At 43.8% G+C, this 20,808-nt stretch overlaps 1 pseudogene; it reads right to left on the bottom strand.

The window, feature by feature from the left end:
• Positions 1-306: 306 nt before the first annotated feature.
• On the bottom strand, positions 307-425 carry LOC134981765 (5S ribosomal RNA; annotated as a pseudogene).
• Between the last annotated feature and the right edge of the window lie 20,383 nt (positions 426-20,808).

The following is a 20,808-nucleotide window of genomic DNA, read 5'->3' as shown; positions in this document are numbered from 1 at the left end:
TTAAATGTCTGGCTGATATTTAGCAAGAAAGTATTGATTGTTTCATAATGCAAGGTTTAATAGTGCTAGTATTATATACTAGTATACTTTATGTCATGAGGTGATTGTCAAAAAAATCACTCCCATGTTGAAACTGATATAATAGCAGTCACACTTTTAAAGAGCAAGGTGCAGGTGGTAGCATAGTGTATACAGATATTTTTTAGAAAGATTCTTTTTAAAAAACATATTTACAACGAAGTTCCCATACGAGGGTGAGATAGGGTAGATTAGTTAGTGTAATAACCTCTTAGCCCTTGTTCAAGAAAATTACAGCACCCAGTCTTCCATGATGGTTCCCCATCTATGTACTAGTTGGGCCCGACACTGCTTGGCTTCCAAGATCGAACGGAGTTGGGCATCTCCAGTGTGGTATGGCTGTAGCATCGGCGTGGTTTTTTGGAGGTATCACAATAACGGCGTGGTAAAAGAAGTGAATAAAGTTGAAAATAGCAGAAGGTAAAATAAAAGACAAATATCCTAAATTGGATATTTAATTTTGAGTGTGACTCCAAATCCAGACCTCCATGGGTAAATAAATTTGATTTCCATTGATAATTTTTGTGTGATTTTGTTTTCAGCACATTTAACTATGTAAAGAACAAAGTATTTAATAAGAATATTTCATTCATTCAGATCTAGGATGTGTTGTTTTAGTGTTCCCTTTATTTTTTTGAGCAGTGTATATATGTATATATATATATATATATATATATATATATATTGCAATGCAACAAAACAGTTTCAGGGGACTGCCCGGATTAATTTGATATGCGACACTTGCATATCTGTATCTGTATAAAAAGTGCTATTATGTAGCAGTCGCAGCTTTTTTCCAAGTCAAATTCCTTTGTTCTTCATACAGTATACAGATTCAGTTGTACACAGATATACAAGTGTCATGTATCAAATCGATCAACGCAATCTACTGAAGCAGCTTTGTCACATAATATTGTGACTAAGATGCAAGTTTGGACAAAATGACACTACACCAATCAGCACTGCAGAGCTCACTCATGCCAGTCATCTCGCGGCGCATGGTCTATGGAGGCTATGTGTACAGGACACCTCTTTATATGTTTTGCCAAAGACCTCTTTGGGAATATTCCTGGTGGATCAGCTGGTTATGATGTGGCCACCTGAGCAATGGTTTGTGATATTTCTTTCATTAATCTGTCGGTCAGTGCTAATTATGACCAACCTATCAGTGGCTGGCACTTCTCCACCTTATTACCAATATGTATCCCTGCCCTACATACTGCTCCCCATCTATACACTTACCTTTTCACCATCCCTCACTCCTGGCTGTATGTTCTGCCTATACACAGGGCTGTCAGTAACCATAAGGTGCATACACATTGGACGTTTTTGCCCAGTGTGTTTGCAGAGCGATGATGTGAACATCGCTGGGCAGAAAATTGCACGGTGCATAAACACTGAGCGATTTTCAGCCGGCCCAGTGATATTCATGGGGTGAACCACTTTACACAGTAGGAGACTGTGGAAAGTGGTTCACTCGGACGGTAAAACAGGTTGACGGATGGCGGCGGCCAGCGATGATGCCGGAGCGCGCATCAGCAATCACCACTCATTGCCCGATCATACACACTAGGCGATTTTGAGCTCAGAGTGGCTCGATGCCAAAAGTGAGCTACTTTAAGCTTAAAATCGCTTAGTGTGTATGCACCTTAAGACAGCCATGTTAAACAAATGTGTCCCACAGGAGCGCCTTCTACCCTGGTTTTTACTATTTGTACTGATAGTTACAGACCAGCATTTCTGTGGTCTATTACTCAGCCTACAGTAGGATACAACTCTCACATACGCCTATAGCTATAGAGACGAGCATGTGGCCGTTCCTTTAGGACAGGGGTCACAGCTCTTCCTTCATATGCCACCAGACTTGATCTCTAATCCTCCTCACCTTTGAGGAGTGCGGCTGCTCCTCCCCTACTGTATAATAATATAGATGAGTATCTACATCCTCCTTTGTGCCTCTCTTTATGTGTAACTCTTCCCTAACTACTTCATGTTGTGTCCTCCTTTGTACTTGTCTCTACTATCCTTTTTTTCTTTTGCATTCTCTACTATCCTTTCATTCTTTTGTATTCCCCTTCTGCTAATGCTTTCTTCACAACTTACCTTACTTTCTTCAGGGTCCATAGGGCTCCTCAGGGGAGACAATGGGGTGTAGGTGTGGATAGGACCGGGCACCAAACAGTTAAAGCTTTAATATATTGACTCCAACCTAGGTGAAGCGGTTCTGGATACTGGTCTCCTGGTTTCCAGGGCATCTATTACAGAGTTTGGCACTCTTAGTTCCAGTGGTGTTCTTCCAGATTCTATGACCATATGGTGTTTAGAGTTTCCTGGGTCCTTGCCTTTTTCCAGGCTACGTTAGACCTAGGCCTCTGCCTGGCGTCCCTTAATATGCATGTCTCTGCTCTGCCGGTCTGGTTCCAGGGAAGGATCGCTCCCCTGCCTGATGTTCAGATTTTCCTTCACTGGGTTCTTCACATTCAACCTCCCTTTGTCCCTCCAGTAGCTCCATGGGACTTGTCGTTGGTTCTCCAGGCTTTACAGGTGCCTCCATTTAGGTCTCTGGACTCAGTAGACCTCAAGTGGCTTACGGCAAAAACTCTTTCCCTCCTTGCTATTGCCTCTGCCCGCAGGGTTTCTGACTTGGGGGAACTCTCCTGTCGCTGCCCCTTTTTAAATTTTTCACCCAGACAGGGCTGTTCTGCAAACCTAAGCTTGCTACCTTCCCATGGTGGTATCCCAGTTCTTTTTTTTTTTATTATTGAAGCAATGTACACAACATAATGACATAGTATACATACAATTTGTTACTGGTAGGTAGGCCCAATGTGCCAGAACATCTAAGACCGATGGAGCATGAATACACTGTGCACAAATAATATGTGGTTGTCAAACAATGAGAAAGGCTGATGAAAACAGGCCTATAGATAATATATGACAAACAAGCGTGAGAGTTACAATTAGTCACATGAAATAAAGTAAAAATAAAGTTTGCTCGCATCCTCCGTCCCCCCCACCCACGGTTACACAGAAACTTGAGGATCACCCTCAACCATTCAAAGGAGATATCAGGAGGTGTTACATAGAGGGTTTCAAATTTGAGATTGAATGTTTGTTGACAGTGTTGTAAAAAAAAAATTGTTTTGACTTCTTTTTCCTGCACAACCTCCACCCAAGACATGCGGAAGAGATAAAATAGTTTTGTTTAGAATAGAGAATGGGAAGGGAGTTCGGGGGGGAATCCACACTTGTAGGATAGATTTTCTGGCCGCTGCACAAATTGCCAACAACAGTCATCTGCCTCCCTTCAAAATTTGAAGGCCATTCGGAAGAATGCCAAACAAGGTCCATTCAGGGGTTAATGACATGTAGTTAAGCAAATGTTCCCGTGAGTATTTGAGCACCTGCAACCAAAATCTGAGGATTAGTGGACAGGGCCATAGACCGTGAAATAGGTCGGCTTGGGGCTGACCACATTTGAAACATGAGTGAGTTGTTGAGATCCCAATCATGAATCGCCTATGTGGGGGTAGGTAGGACTGATGTAATATATTGAGGAACATTTCTGTATACATAGCGGATGAATGCATGTGACAAGATCTGGTGCAGGCTTTTAGTAAATTCGCTATCTGCAGACCTGGAAGTTGTGAAAGCAATGTCTGGAGGCCCCCTTGAGATGCAGTGTAGGCCAAGAGGATTTGTAAATGACCGTAAGACATAGAGATTGCCAAAAGAAAGGCTACAGGAATTTTTCTGTTGCCTTCTGGAACGTGAGAGGCCTTTTAGCCGATGTGTCAACCAGGCATCCGATGTTGATTAACCCACCTACCCTCCAGATATTAAAAGGGTGCCTAGCATGACTGTCCTGAAAATCAGGATTGGATATGAAGGGGAGATAAAGAGATTTATGAGCATTTAAGTTGTGTGTTTGGCGCAAGTTATGCCACAGTTTTCAGGGAGGCCAGAGCAACGGGTTCTCTCTCACATGGGTCGGGAATTCCTGATCATGGAGGTGTAGAAACATTATCAGATCTACTCCTTCCAAAAATTCTCTTTCCAGGGATGTATTTGTATATGTTTCTTGGTCATGTAGCCAATCTCTGAGATAGCGTATGATAGCTGCCTGGGAATACCACTGCACATTTGGAAAATGTATGCCACCGTTTGTTTTGGGTTGTTGTAATTTCAGTATTCCAATCCGTAGCCGTTTCCCTTGCCATATAAAGCAGCAAAAAAGGAAGTGGGTATGCACTACATCTTTGGGAGTTAGCGGCAATGGTAGAACCTGTATTAAATACATCAGGTGGGGAAATGTTATCATTTTAATAAAATTTTCCCTGCCAATATATGAAATGGGTAATGTTTTCCAGCTCTCAGGCTCAACAGAAATCCTGCGCAATTGTTGGGTGAAGTTAACGGTGTAGCATAGCCTCAGATTTTTTGGAATTATAACCCCTAAGTACGTGAAGTGATCCAAACACCGATGTAACATGGCAGTCTCCCTCCTAGCAGGTCGAGGTGTGTCATGACCCAAATAAAAGTTGGTTGATTTTGCCCAGTTGACGATAAATCCAGACACCTCCCAAACCGATGCAATTTGTCGATTAAATGAGCCAGTGAGTCAGAGGGATTGGATATATACAGTAAAATGTCATCTGCAAAGGCAGATATTTTTATATCCCTAGGACCAATGGTGATTCTTTTGATAAGCGTGTCATTCTACAGTCAATGGCAATATTAAATAGGAGCGGGGAAAGTGGACAACCCTGACGAGTGCCGCGAGACATGAGTAGGGGTTCACCACAATATCCATTAAGTAAAATAGATGTGGTCGGAGATGTGTATAGATAATGAATAAAGGCTATAAAAGTGGGGTGGAAGTTATGAAGTGAGAGAACTGAAAACAAATGTGGCCAGGGGACAGTGTCAAAAGCTTTGGATGTATCCAAACTGATTAAAGCGTTTTGTGTATGGACATCTTGGGAGGAAGCAACCACTGCAGCTATAGCAGCCCGCACTCCTTTGACAGAGTGTTGGGTGCGCACAAAGCCAAGTTGGTGAGTAGTAAGGATGTGGGAAAGGATAAGGTGGAGCCTGTCAGACATAATTTTAGCCAGCTACTTAATGTCTGTGTTGAGCAGCGTAACGGGACGGTAGGATTCGAGTAATTGGGGGTCTCAGTGAGGCTTAGGAAGTAAAATGGTATGGGCTGAGTTGAAGTGAGGAAAAGGTGTGTGACTGTGGAGAATGTCATTAAATAATTCTACTAAAGTAGGGGCAATGTGGATCTTTAAAATTTTGTAATATTCGTTAGATAAACCATCAGGTCCTGGAGTTTTGTGCAACTTAAGCTGGGAAATGACAGCAGTAACTTCATCAATTGTAACATCCATGCTTAGCGATTCCGATTGAGATTGGGAAAAGGGAGGTAAATCTGCCTCCTTCATTAAGTTGTTGTGTTTAGTTTGGTCGAACGGGAGTGTAGAGTATAAATTAGTATAATAAGATTCAAAAAGTTTTAAAATCTCTGGGGAAGTGTTAATAGGGGACTGTGGATATTTGACTGCCGTAATGAACCAACGGGGATTACCTGATTTGGCCATAGTCGCCAGCAAATGGCCTGTTTTGTTCCCCCAACGGAAATACTTACATTTAGAAAAGACCAAATCTCTTTTAGCCTGAGATAGGAGAAAGTCATTTTAAAGCTGCTTGGCTTGGGTAAAGTGGTGTAAAGAGTAATCAGATGGAGAGGCGAGATGGGTTTGCAGTGCCTGTGATTAGGCGCTATGCAGTGATTTATATTGTAGGACCCCTTTTTTTGCCTAGAGACAAAATCAATAATGTAATCCCTAAAAACTGCCTTAGACGCCTGACAAAATATCGTTGGCTTATCCCAGCTTTGCAGATTGTCATCTAAATAGTTTGCCCATTGTGTGGTAAGAAAGTCTCTGAACTCTGTACTCTGGTAAAGATAACTAGGAAAACGCCATAAACGTATTCCACCTGCCTGTAAGGAGCATGTAAGAGATGATGGAACTGGGGCATGAGCTGAGATTAAGATATTGTGAATATCTGTATGGTGTACTGAGGCAACCAGGGAGTCGCTGAGTAGAATTTTATCAATTCGAGACCAAGAGTGTTGAACGCCAGAAAGAAAAGTAAATGACTTGTCCGTGGGGTTAAGGCGACGCCAGATATTTGTGAGCTGAAGAGTGGATTTGAGAGACTGGATACGTCTCCACAAATTAAAGATTCAAGGAAAGGGTGTAATCCTCTGCACTGGAGTTATATCAGATTAATGACGCTAATGATAAACTAACAATACCCCAATTTTCATATTATGAGTAAATTCATGATGTTATGTGGGGGTGCCGCCATAGACAATAAACTGGAAGAGAAGTACTGGAAAGAAAAGGATTGTCTCTTTGTTGGCACACTTACAAGAAAAAGGTAAATATATTTAAAATATAACTTAATTACATATGATTAAAATGCCTGAGAGCGTGAAAAATCATGAGACAACAATCACAAACAATACATGAAATATAATAAACTATAATAAAATAAAAATATTATCAAGTCCTCCTATGTGTCCTTATTATATTTATGTGATTTATAATTCTTAGGTGTGTGCCGCAATAGCTTGAAGATAACCACAAATTATTGACTGTTCAAATCAAACCCTTATTTATTGGAATACCTTTATTAATTCAAATCATGAACGAGTATAGTGTTATAACCAATAATCATATTGTGGTTGTCTTTATTCCATATTTATAATTTTGCAGGTATACATGGAACCGAACTGCATCTATTCTGCACACAGTGTCAGTGAACAGTTATTACCGCATAAAGTTTAGCAATTATAGCTCGTTGACGGCTCTTCTGTTTCTATCTTGAGGGTTACTGTACTCTATGGTTATTATAACGAAATCCTAGTGCATTGCAATTATTAGCACTGAAGCTGCAGATTGCTCATCTATCCTCTATTGTTCTAAACACTGCAATAATTATTACTGGAGCTGCAGGGTTCTATATCCTTTATTGAAGATGAACTGCTATATCTATTTCTCACATAATGTATCCTGCGGGAGATATTAGCATTCACTCTTTAAGGATACACCTCCACCCCATGAGCCTCTGTTAACCACTCATATGTACCTTTGGAGTGTACCTATGTACTATGCTGATTTAAATTAGCAGCATGTATATATATATGAGCTATCGCTGTGTATATCTATTGCACTTAACCAATCATGTGTACACTCCTCTGTTCATTTATCATACAGACTGTCTTGCAGAGGGCATATGCATGTCAGATATACAGCTATACCACATAAATGTTGGTTGGATAGATATAAGCTGTCTGCAGTGTGTGTTTGTTGCACAAAGTATCCACAGCCTGAGTACAATGCTGGTTTAATACAATGAAATAGCTACTTTGTATCTCTCTCATGTAACTGTTCTATTGCTGTCTTGAAAGTTGCAACAATCCATGACATTTATGGTGTTGTTATAAACATTGCAACAGTTACAGCTGAAGCTGCAGGTTTCTATTTCCCGTATTAAAGATGAACTGCTGTGCCCATTTCTGCAGGAAATTATTGCATTCACTTTTAGAGGATACAGCTCCACCACATGAGCTTTTTGCGGTTTAGATAGAAATGAGCTGTGTTTCTATGTGCGTTTATTGCACAGAGTTACCACAGCCTTCATTGGAGTGTACCTTATGTATCATGCTGATTTAAATTAACAGCATGTATTCATATATGTGCTATCACTGTGTATATCTGTTGCACTAAATTCCCAGCCACCATTAAGTTATGTATGCGTGATAAGCTGGTTTAATTTAGTCAGGTGTGCTCGTGCTAATGTACTGGGATTCTGGCTCTACCACATATTAAGCATACAGGTCCCGCTGCTAAGCCAATTTAAATCAGTACATCCCATTACAGTAAGCATCGGTCCTTTCCACATCCCTAACTGTAGACATGTTCCATGTATTGTACATAGTATTACATGAATAAATTAAGCATTGCACACACAATCATTTGTTAATGCGGACACACAGTAAGTGAGCTGGTGTGCTGGTGCCGCCCTGAAACGCCTACGTGCACGTTTCACTTTAGCTCACGTGCACGTTTCACTTTAGCTTCGTCAGGGCAAAGATTTTCCCTGACGAAGCTAAAGTAAATCGTGCATGTGAGCTAAAGTGGTAGAGCCAGAATCCCAGTACATTAGCACGAGCACACCTGACTAAATTAAACCAGCTTATCACGCATACATAACTTAATGGTGGCTGGGAATTTAGTGCAACAGATATACACAGTGATAGCACATATATGAATACATGCTGTTAATTTAAATCAGCATGATACATAAGGTACACTCCAATGAAGGCTGTGGTAACTCTGTGCAATAAACGCACATAGAAACACAGCTCATTTCTATCTAAACCGCAAAAAGCTCATGTGGTGGAGCTGTATCCTCTAAAAGTGAATGTAATCATTTCCTGCAGAAATGGGCACAGCAGTTCATCTTTAATAAGGGAAATAGAAACCTGCAGCTTCAGCTGTAACTGTTGCAATGTTTATAACAACACCATAAATGTCATGGATTGTTGCAACTTTCAAGACAGCAATAGAACAGTTACATGAGAGAGATACAAAGTAGCTATTTCACTGTATTAAACCAGCATTGTACTCAGGCTGTGGATACTTTGTGCAACAAACACACACTGCAGACAACTTATATCTATCCAACCAAAATTTATGTGGTATAGCTGTATATCTGACATGCATATGCCCTCTGCAAGACAGTCTGTATGATAAATGAACAGAGGAGTGTACACATGATTGGTTAAGTGCAATAGATATACACAGCGATAGCTCATATATATATATATACATGCTGCTAATTTAAATCAGCATAGTACATAGGTACACTCCAAAGGTACACATGAGTGGTTAACAGAGGCTCATGGGGTGGAGGTGTATCCTTTAAGAGTGAATGCTAATATCTCCCGCAGGATACATTATGTGAGAAATAGATATAGCAGTTCATATTCAATAAAGGATATAGAACCCTGCAGCTCCAGTAACAATTACTGCAGTGTTTAAAACAATAGAGGATAGATGAGCAATCTGCAGCTTCAGTGCTAATAATTGCAATGCACTAGGATTTCGTTATAATAACCATAGATTACAGTAACCCTCGAGATAGAAACAAGAGCCGTCAACGAGCTATAATTGCTAAACTTTATGCAGTAATAACTGTGCACTGACACTGTGTGCAGAATAGATGCAGTTCGGTTCCATGTATACATGCAAAATTATGAATATGGAATAAAGACTTAACCACAATATGATTATTGGTTATAACACTATACCCGTTCATGATTTGAATTAATAAAGGTATTCCAATAAAAAAGGGTTTGATTTGAACAGTCAATAATTTGTGGTTATCTTCAAGCTATTGCGGCACACACCTAAGAATTATAAATCACATAAATATAATAAGGACACATAGGAGGACTTGATAATATTTTTATTTTATTATAGTTTATTATATTTCATGTATTGTTTGTGATTGTTGTCTCATGATTTTTTACGCTCTCAGGCATTTTAATCATATGTAATTAAAAGTTATATTTTAAATATATTTACCTTTTTCTTGTAAGTGCGCCAACAAAGAGACAATCCTTTTCTTTCCAGTACTTTACGTCTCCACAAAGCAGGGCTGGAGAGTCTAGGGGGAGGTTGTTTATCAAGCAGTGGATCTTCCATGGAATTAAAATCACCACCCACAATAAGAGGGTAGTTTGAGCATTGCACTAGAATGTGAGTAAGGTCTCGCAGGAAGTCTGAGGTAGCGACATTAGGGGCATAAAGATTCACTAAGGTATAATGAGCACCCCACACCTCCACGTCAAGAATCAGATAGCGACCATCTGGGTCAGCCACTGAATGAAGAATGGTGTAATGGAGATCAATATGAAACAAAATGCCACTCCTCTTGCCTTCCTCTGAAAGTCCGCAGAGATGCACTTACCCAACCATGGTGCACGGAGAGAGGACCTGTTGCCCAACACCCAATGTGTCTCCTGGAGAAAGACGATCTGAGGACGAAATTGTTTTAAATTCATAACTACTCGCTTCCATTTTATTGGTGAGTTAAGGCCTCCCACGTTCCAAGAGACAAGCTTGAACTGTGTATTAGAAGGAGGGGGGATTAAACAAGCATGATGTGCAGAGATGTTAGCCAATATCCCTACGCGGGTGTTTAAGAAAGAGTAGGATACATTTTACAATCACCAACCCCTCGTCCCAGCAAGCGAGGGGAGATAGGTGTAGAAAATCTTGGCATAATACCACATAGGACCTATATGGGGGAGAAGAATGAGCGAGCAAAACACAATAATAAAAACAAAGAAAAGTACACTGCTTCACACTACAGTTTTCAATTTTTTCCAAAAACAACCAGAATCAGGCGAGGACCATGTAGTTAAATGGTACTCACAAGTAATAGAACCATTTGAGAAGTATAAAAGACTAAATCTGAGTAGCTCAATTAAAGAACATAGCTTGTTACGTTAAATAAAACTTGAGGAATAGAGTGAGTCATCTGTTGGAAGAATCATCCTGGCCAATCATTCGAGTAACATGTGATTTAGCTTGAACAGGATCAGTGGAAAAAAATGTACGCCTATTATCTTGAATTCTGAGTTTGGCTGGGTACATCAGGGCAAACCTTTTATTATAGTTGTGGAGCAATCTGCACACATCTGAAAACTCCCTACGTTTTTGAGACACCGATATTGAAAAATCCTGATATATCAGGAGACTGTTGTCATTGATGGTAAGATGGGGGAGTTTGCGATAGGTACGTAAAATATGTTCTTTCATACGAAAATATAAAAATTTAGCTATGATCGGCCTGGGTTTGGTAGCAGTATCAGGGTGGTCGGGGCCTATATGGTGAGCACGTTCAATATGAGGGAGCAAGGAGCTCTCCTGCAGGTCAAGTGCCCCTAAAACACTTGAAAAGAGAAATCCTGGTAATTGGGCATCTTTAACAGACTCGGGAATACCGATGAACCGTAGGTTACCCTTCTGTGTATATTTTCGAAGTCATCGACCTTGGCTTGTAACGCCTGTATAAAAGTGGCTTGAGAGCCAGAGGATATTTGAATTGCTTGGACCTGGTCTTCAGAGTCGCTAACCCTTTGTTTTAGTGAGTTTATTCTAGAGGAGTTAGCATCAATTTTTGTTACTGCTGTGTCATAACACGCTCCACTGAGCACAATGTGGTGGAAGGACGATGGCAAAAGTTTTACAAAAAGAATAGGTACACACTCTACAGTCATGTAGCAAGAAAAGGGTAGGTACAAAGGTATGGAGCCACTTAATTAATGTGTAACGTTACATTGTTACTAATAAAGCAGTATCTCAAGAAAAAATTACTGCAAAACTTAAATCAGTTATCGAGAACAGCAGTAAAATTAAAAGAAAATGGTAAAATAAAGAGTACACTATTTATTTATTTTTTTAAACGCTAGGACTACAATAATAGAACAACTAATTGGAAGTATTGTGGTACATAAAACATACAATGCAGATGTTTTTATGTTACACGAGACTAGTCAAGCAGATGAACCTTGTAAAGGTAGATGTGCCTACCTGGTATAGTGCAATAATGTATAAAGCAAACCAGGTAGATAGACCTCACACAGACAGATGTGGTCTGGAGGCGGTAGAGTTGTAATACATAGAGTAAACCAATCAGGTGATCTTCAACTGTAGACGAGACCAATGTGTGGCCGTGGTGTGTTACAGAGGATAATTCGAGTGTATGAACCTTACAGATTGAAGTTAAATCACTAGATGGGAGTGTTAGTATACTCAGAATAAATCAAACAGGTTGTTGTCTCAGAGAAGGAAATGTAGATACTAAGTGGCTGCATTGTAACAAGTAGGGTAAACCAAGCAGGCTATAATAACGCAGTTTTTGGTATAAGCACTAAGTGGTGGTATTGTAATACAAAGGATATATAGAGTCGCTGATCCTGAAACAGGCTTAAATGTGACCACTAGGTGGTGGTGGTATGTTAGATAAGTTAGGCAACAGTGGACAGTATATAAGGATGGCACAGAACAATACTGTCAGCAAGGCAGAATATAAAGTAGACCAAACAGGTACACAGAATATATTAACCTTAACAGGTGAAGGGGAGATGCATTGCCAAAGTTTACATGAAAAGTATGAGCGATAAGGCATTCATTCTGGAAGGAGGATCCAAAGACTATATATACTAAGCACTGGTTCATGAACACATAACAGTCCGCAGAAACCACTGTATTCTCCCCTCAGATGAATGGATCAGCAGTATGTTGTCTGTGGGGATCAGGAGTTATGTACATACAAATTGTCCAGGACCACTTGTAGTGTAAGAGGAAGAGAGGAAAAATAAAAGACTTGGGATGGTAACCGGGGAAGGTAAAGAGACACAATGGGGAGGGAGGGAAGTGGTAGGGAAAGCGCACAAGGAGGGAAGGGAAACAAGGAGGGAAAAGAAGATGGGGGTGTATGAAGGGGTATTAGTAAAGAGAGAGCAGGGGGGGCTACATACAAAATTAATACCGGGAGGAGAGACAACAGGCAGCAACCATCGTGATCCCCAGGGGAGGGATACTCCGGATCGACTCACAGGCAGGAGCAGTCTGTAGAGGTTCGGCAGCCACCGCAGGAGTCAGCGGTAGAAGGGAGCACCACCGCACAACACGATCTCCAGGATCCGCCAACAAAGAAGGGAGCCAGCACTCCAGGGCTCCGCGGAGCAGGAGTACAGGCAGGTCTCAATGTGGAATCACAGCCGCGGGCAACCAAAGCACATCTTCACTGGCAAGTACTGCTGCTGGCCAGCCATCGCTTCACGAGAGGATGGACCCCACAGCAGCCGGAGATGGAGCTGCCAGACGAAGGGATTAGCACCCTACACCCCGAACCAGTGAACTACCGGCAAGCCACCCTTCAGCGGAGGTAGACACACCACCTTTCAGCACCAGGCACATAATAACTGGGAGTCCCAGAGTGGTTCACAGTCCCAGTCTGTTCATTACTGGTCTGAGGGCCTAATTCAAGGTTGATTGCAAAAGCAAAATCTTCGTCTAATGGGCAAAACCATGTGCAGTGCAGGAGGGGCAACTATAACAATTACAGAGAGAGTTCGATTTGGGTGGGTTTTATTGTTTCTGTGCATGGTAAATACTGGCTGCTTTATTTTTACACTGCAATTTACATTTCAGTTTGAACACACCCCACCCAAATCTAACTCTAGCTGCACGTTATACATACTTGCCTACCTGACCCTCTCCATGAGGGAGAAAATGCTCTGTTCCTGTACTTTCCTGGTAATATATGATTGCCATCACCTGTGGTGAGCTAGTTAATTGATAAGAAAGGCGTTTCACCACAGGTGATGGCAATCATACATTACCAGGAAAGTACAGGAACAGAGCATTTTCTCCCTCATGGAGAGGTCAGGTAGGCAAGTATGATGTTATATCTGCCCCACCTGCAGTGTACATGGTTTTGCCCATTAGAGGAAAATGTTGTTTTGCAATCAATCTTGAATTAGGCCCTGAATCCCTAATTCTTAATGGATACTCTTCTTTCTTGCTGAATTGCACTTTGTGGAGGTCGGTCAGCAAGTAAACATCGTAAAACTGCACTGATTGGTTTATTGCTAGGCTTCTTATGGAGAGTTATTGAACTTTATTGCAGCTATGATGTTGATTGTTGCATTTTATTGATGAAACTCATTGCTACAGTTAATTGTGTCTCAAGTGAGTAACTTTCTCACTAGAATAAAGGAGAGGCTTCCTTTGAATTATGTGTGTGAAAAATGAGTGACCTGCAGATTGGCAGAACAAGTCCCAGCTCCTATGCTCTGGCAGCCACGGATATGATGACAGTTTTACAGGCCCCAGCTTATCCAAGCAGTGCATCACTGCCTGGGCTTGCTGGGACCAGAAGTGCCACATACAAAAGTGATATTTTTAAACTATTACACATTACTCCAACACCCATCAGCTAGGGATGTTGGGTAAAGCTCAGTGCTATCAGCATACCGCACAAAAGTCTTTTCTGATATCCTAATCGGCACAAATCTCTGCAGCAGGGATGGAGCATCATCAAGAATATAACTGCTGGCAGACGTATATGAAATGTTCACTTCTGATTTAGTTGTGATGATATGAATATGCCTGTACTGTACTTGGCTGTTACTTTCCTGCCTCCCTAAGCATTAGGAGTGGTAACTGTAACACATACCTCCCAACATGACCCTCTCCAGTAGGGACAGAATGCTCTGCTCCTGGACTTCCCTCTTAATGTATGATTGCCATCACCTGTGCTGAAATACCTTTCTTATACATTTACCTGTTCAATAGAGGTGCCAGCAATCATAAATTAAGAGGGAAGTCCAGGAACAGAGCATTTTGTCCCTCCTGGAGAGGGTAATGTTGGGAGGTATGGTAACAGGTTGCTGAATCCACACATATGCAGTATGGAAATGCACATTTAAAGCAAAAAAGTCCAATCATATATGCGACCGCTGTCTGTACGAGGCTTTCTTCATGTTTTCATTACATTTTTCATGCAAGTTTCATTGATATTTTTTACAGGTGTATTCCATTTCTATTAAAAAAAAAAATTACCAAAAAAATAAATTGAGAGAGCAGTGTGCTGTGCCATAGAGGACAGGAGGATGCACATGGTAGATTGAAGGATGTTAGCTGCATTCTTCTACATATGGGCCCAGATGTAATGACTCCCAAGTTTGGCAGCCGCACGAGAAGCCGTCCGAACTCGGACTTTTTTTTAAAAGGGGCAATCACTTACAAGGCATGGTTTTGCCTTGTAGGGGATTGCCCCTTTAAAACAAATGTCCGAGTTTGTCTGGTATCCCGCACGGCTGCCGAATGTGGGCGTCATTACATCCAACTCTCAGTCTCCGTTGTGAATCTGCTTTTCATGTGCATTTTGTAACGAACTCATCTAGAATGAAAAATGTGTTTGAATATTTGAGACATAAGAGAGTTATTAATTACTTTTCTAACGGTTCAGTTTCAAAGTATTGAGTTTTTAAGTGTGACCGAAGTAAACGTTGACATACTGTAATTTGTCCTGGGCTAAGTTTAAGATGCATTCATTACAAATAATTTAGAGTGAACAGAGGCCCATTATATATTGCATTGAGTTTCAGTTCTTCTGATTTGTCCACTGGGAGCTTTAGTATGTGAAATAATACATCTCATAAGATTATAATCTCTCGTCTGAAATTAAGTGGCGACAGAAATGAGAGAATACCCAAGAGACCCTTTGTGGATTCCCCTCCACTTGTGTTATAACGCAGTAAAAACGTAGCATTCTTACTGCATTTCTTCTGTGCACTATAACCATCTGGACTAGTTCCAGGCCAATTAAACTGAAGCTAGCAAACCTGTTTCTTTCATAATTACTATAAAGGTGGTGGCTGAGCTGCTGATTTAGGGGGAGATAAAGTGGAGAAAGATAATGTACCAACCAATCAGCTCTTAACTGTCATTTTTCAAATACATCCTGTAAAATGACAGTGAGAATCTGACTGGTTAGTACTTTGGGGCAGATGTATTAAAGCTGGGTACACACTGCTCGATCCATACCCAGCCAATATGTCGGTCCAATGGGCCAACATATTGGATTCTGGCTAAACATCAGAACACGGCTACCCGCCATGTTAAGGGTCGCAGCGGCTGCGTGTTACATCACACAGCCACCGCGGCCCGCCCCACAATATGTCCAGACACGACTGTGTTGTCCGGACTGCGCCTCTAAAATGGAGCATCGACACCCAAAAATGTGGTGTCGACGCCCCGTTCCTGCCCCCCTCCAGGTCTTAAACTGCGTTCTAAAGAGAGTATAGGACCTTGCACATGCGCATACTGGCGTGCGCAGATGTGCAGAAATCGCTTCATAGCAATTTTTGCACATCAGGGTCTGAATCGGCCCATAAGGCTCTTGAACTCCATAGAATAACCATTGTACATAATATTTATATCCCCTATGGCCCAATGATGAAGTGAAAGATTACATTTTTGTGCTACTGGCATTCCTTGGGATGGCAAGTTAGTTAACCTGAAAAGAGCTGCCATAGCATTTGTTCTCTTTTATTTTACCCTCTATCCCATTTCACATTCAGATATTCTAGACTGCCAAGCCTGTAACATCAAGTTCAATTGGTCTGTCCACACAAACCTCTATCCTGAGCTTTCAGAGTTTTGTAAATTGTTCTGTTTTGGGGAATATAAATAAGCCACACCTACTACCAATAAATGTTTTATACATATGCATGTTGGCAAAACCATGCTGCACTGCAGGTGTGGCAGATGTAAAATGAGCAGAGAGATATAGATTTGGGAGGGGCATGTCCAGACTAGGTATGATCTTTGGCTAGTTAACAACTCTGCTTGGGGAAATGTCAGGCCCAGTGCTGTAACTAGACATTTTAGCACTGTGCGCAAAAAAACAGCATTGGCGCCCCCCCTACTCACAACAGGGCCAGTGCGCGCCATAGGCGCGTTTCAAATATATAGGGGTGTGTCCACAAAATAACAATTCATATTATGCTGCACAGTAGTCTCCATCGTTCAAATTACGCTGCACAGTAGCGCCACTACACCAGGTAGAGATTACGTCAGGCAGAGTTACCTTTTTACACAGTATGGCAGGCAGAGTCACCTTTTTCCACATTACGGCAGGTAGAATCCCTCTTTTAACACATTATGGCAGAGTCCCCTTTTTTTGATCGTAGTGTGATTGACAGAAAGTGGGTGTTTCTGGGCGGAAACTGGCCGTTTCATGGGAGTGTGCGGAAAAACGCAGGCGTTCGAGTTGCAAAACGCAGGAGTGGCTGGAGAAACGGGGGAGTGGCTGGGCAAACGCTGGGTGTGTTTGTGACGTCAAACCAGGAACGAAAAGGACTGAGCTGGTCGCAATGGCTGAGTAAGTCTGGAGCTACTCAGAAACTGCGGGGTAATCTTTACGATAAAATTAGCGAAGCTTTCGTTCGCAATTCTGCTATGCTAAGATACACTCCCAGTAGACGGCGGCTTAGCGTGTGCAATGCTGCTAAAAGCAGCTAGCGAGCGAACAACTCGGAATCACCCCCAGAGTCCCCTATTTACACAGTACGGTAGGTAGAGTCCCTCTTTTTACACATTACGGCAGGCAGAGTCAACTTTTTGCACAGTACGGCAGGCAGAGTCCCCTTTTTACACAGTATGGTAGGTAGAGTCCCTCTTTTTACACATTACGGCGGGCAAAGTCCTCTTTTTACACATTATGGCAGGCCAGGGGCGTAAGTACGTACCAGATGCCTGGAGGCAGAAGAGACAATGGTGCCCCCTCCCCCGCACACATAACCACATATATGCACCCAGCCACATATATACATATACACATTCACAGCCACATATAATACACAACGCACACAGCCACACACACACACACACACACACACAGTAACATGTACTCATATACAGGTAAAGCCACATATGTACTCACTCTCTTTATCCTGGCCCCGCCACTCTCCCCTGTCAGTCCCCTCTGTTATCATCAGTTCCTAATGCAGCCACTACAGCCGCTGCAGGACCTGCCTCTGCGTCCGGGAGCCTTCTGATGGACCTGCCTCTGCCGTCGTGTCATGAGCCAGAGAGTGGGTGCGGGATCTGTGCACTCGGGGGGCCATAAAGTGGGAGCCAGGCAGCTGGAGTGTCAGGAGGCGGGCAGCTGGAGACAGGAGCAGGGCAGCGAGGGACAGGAGCCGGGCAGCGGGGGACAGCCGGAGTGTCAGGAGATGGGCAGCTGGAAACAGGAGCTGGGAAGCGGGGGACAGGACGCGGGAGCAGGGCAGTGGGGGTCAGGAGGCGGGAGCTGGGCAGCTGGGGATAGCCAGAGTGTCAGGAGGCAGGCAGCTTGATACAGGAGCCGGGCAGCGGGGAACAGGAGGTGGGAGTAGTGCAGCGGGGGTCAGGAGGCGGGAAACGGGCAGCGGGGGACAGCCGGAGTGTCAGGAGGCGGGCAGTGTGGGACAGGCGTTGGGCAGTGGCTGCGGGGGACAGGAGGCAGCAGCAGGGCAGTGGGGGGCGGGAGCAGGGCAGCGGGGTGTAGCAACTAGGTGCCATGTGCCTCCTTGCCTGGAATGGGCCGGGATCCGGAGGGATCCTAACGCCGTCCCATAGGTCTCAGGCCCCACCAATAACAGTGTCGCACTTTGAATTTGGCACCAGCTGTGAGTCAATCATGGCTCACGAGCAGGCGGCCAATCAGGAGTGGTGGCGGCAAGCCAATCCCGCCGTATCATAGCCCCGCCCCCTGGCACTGGCTTGTATTAGCCAGCGCCTGGCGCGAGGCCTCAATTCTTCGGCCGGGAGGGAGTGGAGAAGAGCTCCTGAAGACTGAAGATAGAAGATAAAGGCGGCGCCGGAAGTCCTGGAGGGCGGCGGCAGTGGTGAAAGAGCTGTTACACGCCGCCGCAGGGTGAAGTTCAAAGTGCCGATGCCCATCGGTGAACACACCTGAAGCCCTGTTACAGCAGTGTGCGACGGAAAAGAGCTTTCACTGGCCACCGCTGCCCAGGTGAAGACTCCTGGAAGCCCGGAGGCGGTGGGAGCTGTCCTGCCTCCGGCAAAGATCACGCGGTTGGCGGGGCCGGACCAAGCTTGGTCCAGCCGCGGTCCTCAGGATGGGTAAGTTCAGGTGGTGCGCCAGGAATTCGGGCACTAGGCCCATAGGGCACAGCAAGCACTAGGCCTGTGGCGCATTAAGCGGACACTAGGCCCGGGCAGCAATACGGGTATTAGGCCCAATAGCATTGTCTATTAGGCGGGCACTAGGCCCAGGGAGCTATATGGGCATTAGGCCCAATAGCATTGTGCATTAGGCGGGCACTAGGCCCGGGCAGCAATACGGGCATTAGGCGGGCACTTGGCCCGGGCAGCAATACGGCATTAGGCCCAATAGAATTGAGCATGTGCCAGGCACTATGCCCTTAGGGATAGAATCTAGCCCCCAACGGCAGCAATAGGCCGGGGCATAGTAGGCAAGAATCCAACGTTATTGTGTGTCACGATCCGGGTATCTGGACGCCATTTCTTACCCATCAGATGCCTCCTAAGGCTGGCTCAGCGCTCCAGGACCGGATCCCATCTGTTATCCTGATGTGTACATTCCTGTATCCTCTCCTGTCACTCTGGGACGCTGTCACAGTAAACGCCATATTACACCTGGCATGGCGTCTCCCGCGGCCTCCGCCGCCGTCCCTGAACTTCTGCATGCAGAGTGTCTGAGTGGCGATTACGTCAGCCGCGGCCTCCGCTGTGTCCGCGTGGTTGGATGTGCATCTGTCAGCCTGGCGCCTCCTGTCTCCAGTGGCCGGCGCCGCCATTACTGTTTTCATTACCACATGGATTACAAACCAAACTTCCCTCCAAGTGTCTGCATGGGCGCAGCCATCTTGGATTCTGTCAGCTGATCATTTACTCCAATCTGTTGTCAGTATTGTTAATCTGCATAATTGCCTAGCCAATCCCTTCCTTGCTGCAGGTATAAATACACTGTGCCTGAGCAAGGAAGGCGTCAGTGCTTTGGTTGTCAAACCTAGTTCCTGTTTGTCTCTCTCCTGTGATTGTCTTCCAGGTTCCAGCTCCTGTCTCAAGACTTCCACCATAGAGACCCGCACCAGCATTCCACCTGAGGTGTAGCCTGACTCTCCGATCCATTGTGGATTCATCTATTTCCAGCTACAACATTACCTGCTTCCAGCCCAGCTTCCAGCAGAGTACAGCTTCTCTTAAAGGGCCGGTGTCCTTTCAACACTTTACCACTCTCCACCGGTATTATTATTTCTCCGCTCTCAAGTTCTACATTTCATTCATATTGCATCGCTCTCAAGCTTCATTTATTATTTAACTGGTTCCAGCCAGTATCCACTCCGTGCTAACAACAGTCTGGTTCCAGCCAGTATCCACAGCAGCCGTTTTATCTTCAGCAACCCAGCTTTTCCTGGAACACCAGCTGGTACAATCCTGGGTTATCTCCATTGCTACAGTCGGGCCTGGTAAGGACTTTCCATCTAGAAGATTATAAGAACTATCTCACACTACCAGTGCCCTGTGGCTCCTGCCACCCTGTAGTACCCAGGAACTGTATTTATTCTTTGCTGACTTTTATGTTTTCTTTTACTGCTGCTGTGTTGCGGAGTTGTCATAATAAACATCATTGACTTTTATCCAAGTTGTCGTGGTCACGCCTTCGGGCAGTTATTATTCATGTTACTTACATGTCCAGGGGTCTGATACAACCTCCCAGGTTCCGGTACATCTCAGCCCCTACAACTGAGGCTGCCTCCCGTCAGCTCAGGCCCTCAGTTGTGACATTGTGTGGATGATGGGATTGGTATAGGCAAGGGCACAAGGCCCAGTAGTCTTACATGGTGCGATTAACTGCAGGAGTGGTAAGTCGGCGCTAGGTACAGTCAGGCCCCCATTAAAGGTAGACTGTGGTAAATACCAAAGTTTTCCCCACAGCCAAGCCCCCATTAAAGGTAAGCTGTCGGAAGATACGCGCTGGTGAGTAGCACAAGGTGGAAACAGTTTAACTGTATTGTGTCATAACCTCTGCATAAGTGTC

This window comes from Pseudophryne corroboree, chromosome 12 (assembly GCF_028390025.1).
Source record: "Pseudophryne corroboree isolate aPseCor3 chromosome 12, aPseCor3.hap2, whole genome shotgun sequence".
In the NCBI taxonomy this organism is placed as follows: Eukaryota; Metazoa; Chordata; class Amphibia; order Anura; family Myobatrachidae; genus Pseudophryne; species Pseudophryne corroboree.
The sequence above is the reverse complement of the archived record's forward strand: the minus strand, read 5'-3'. Positions and strand labels throughout refer to the sequence as shown.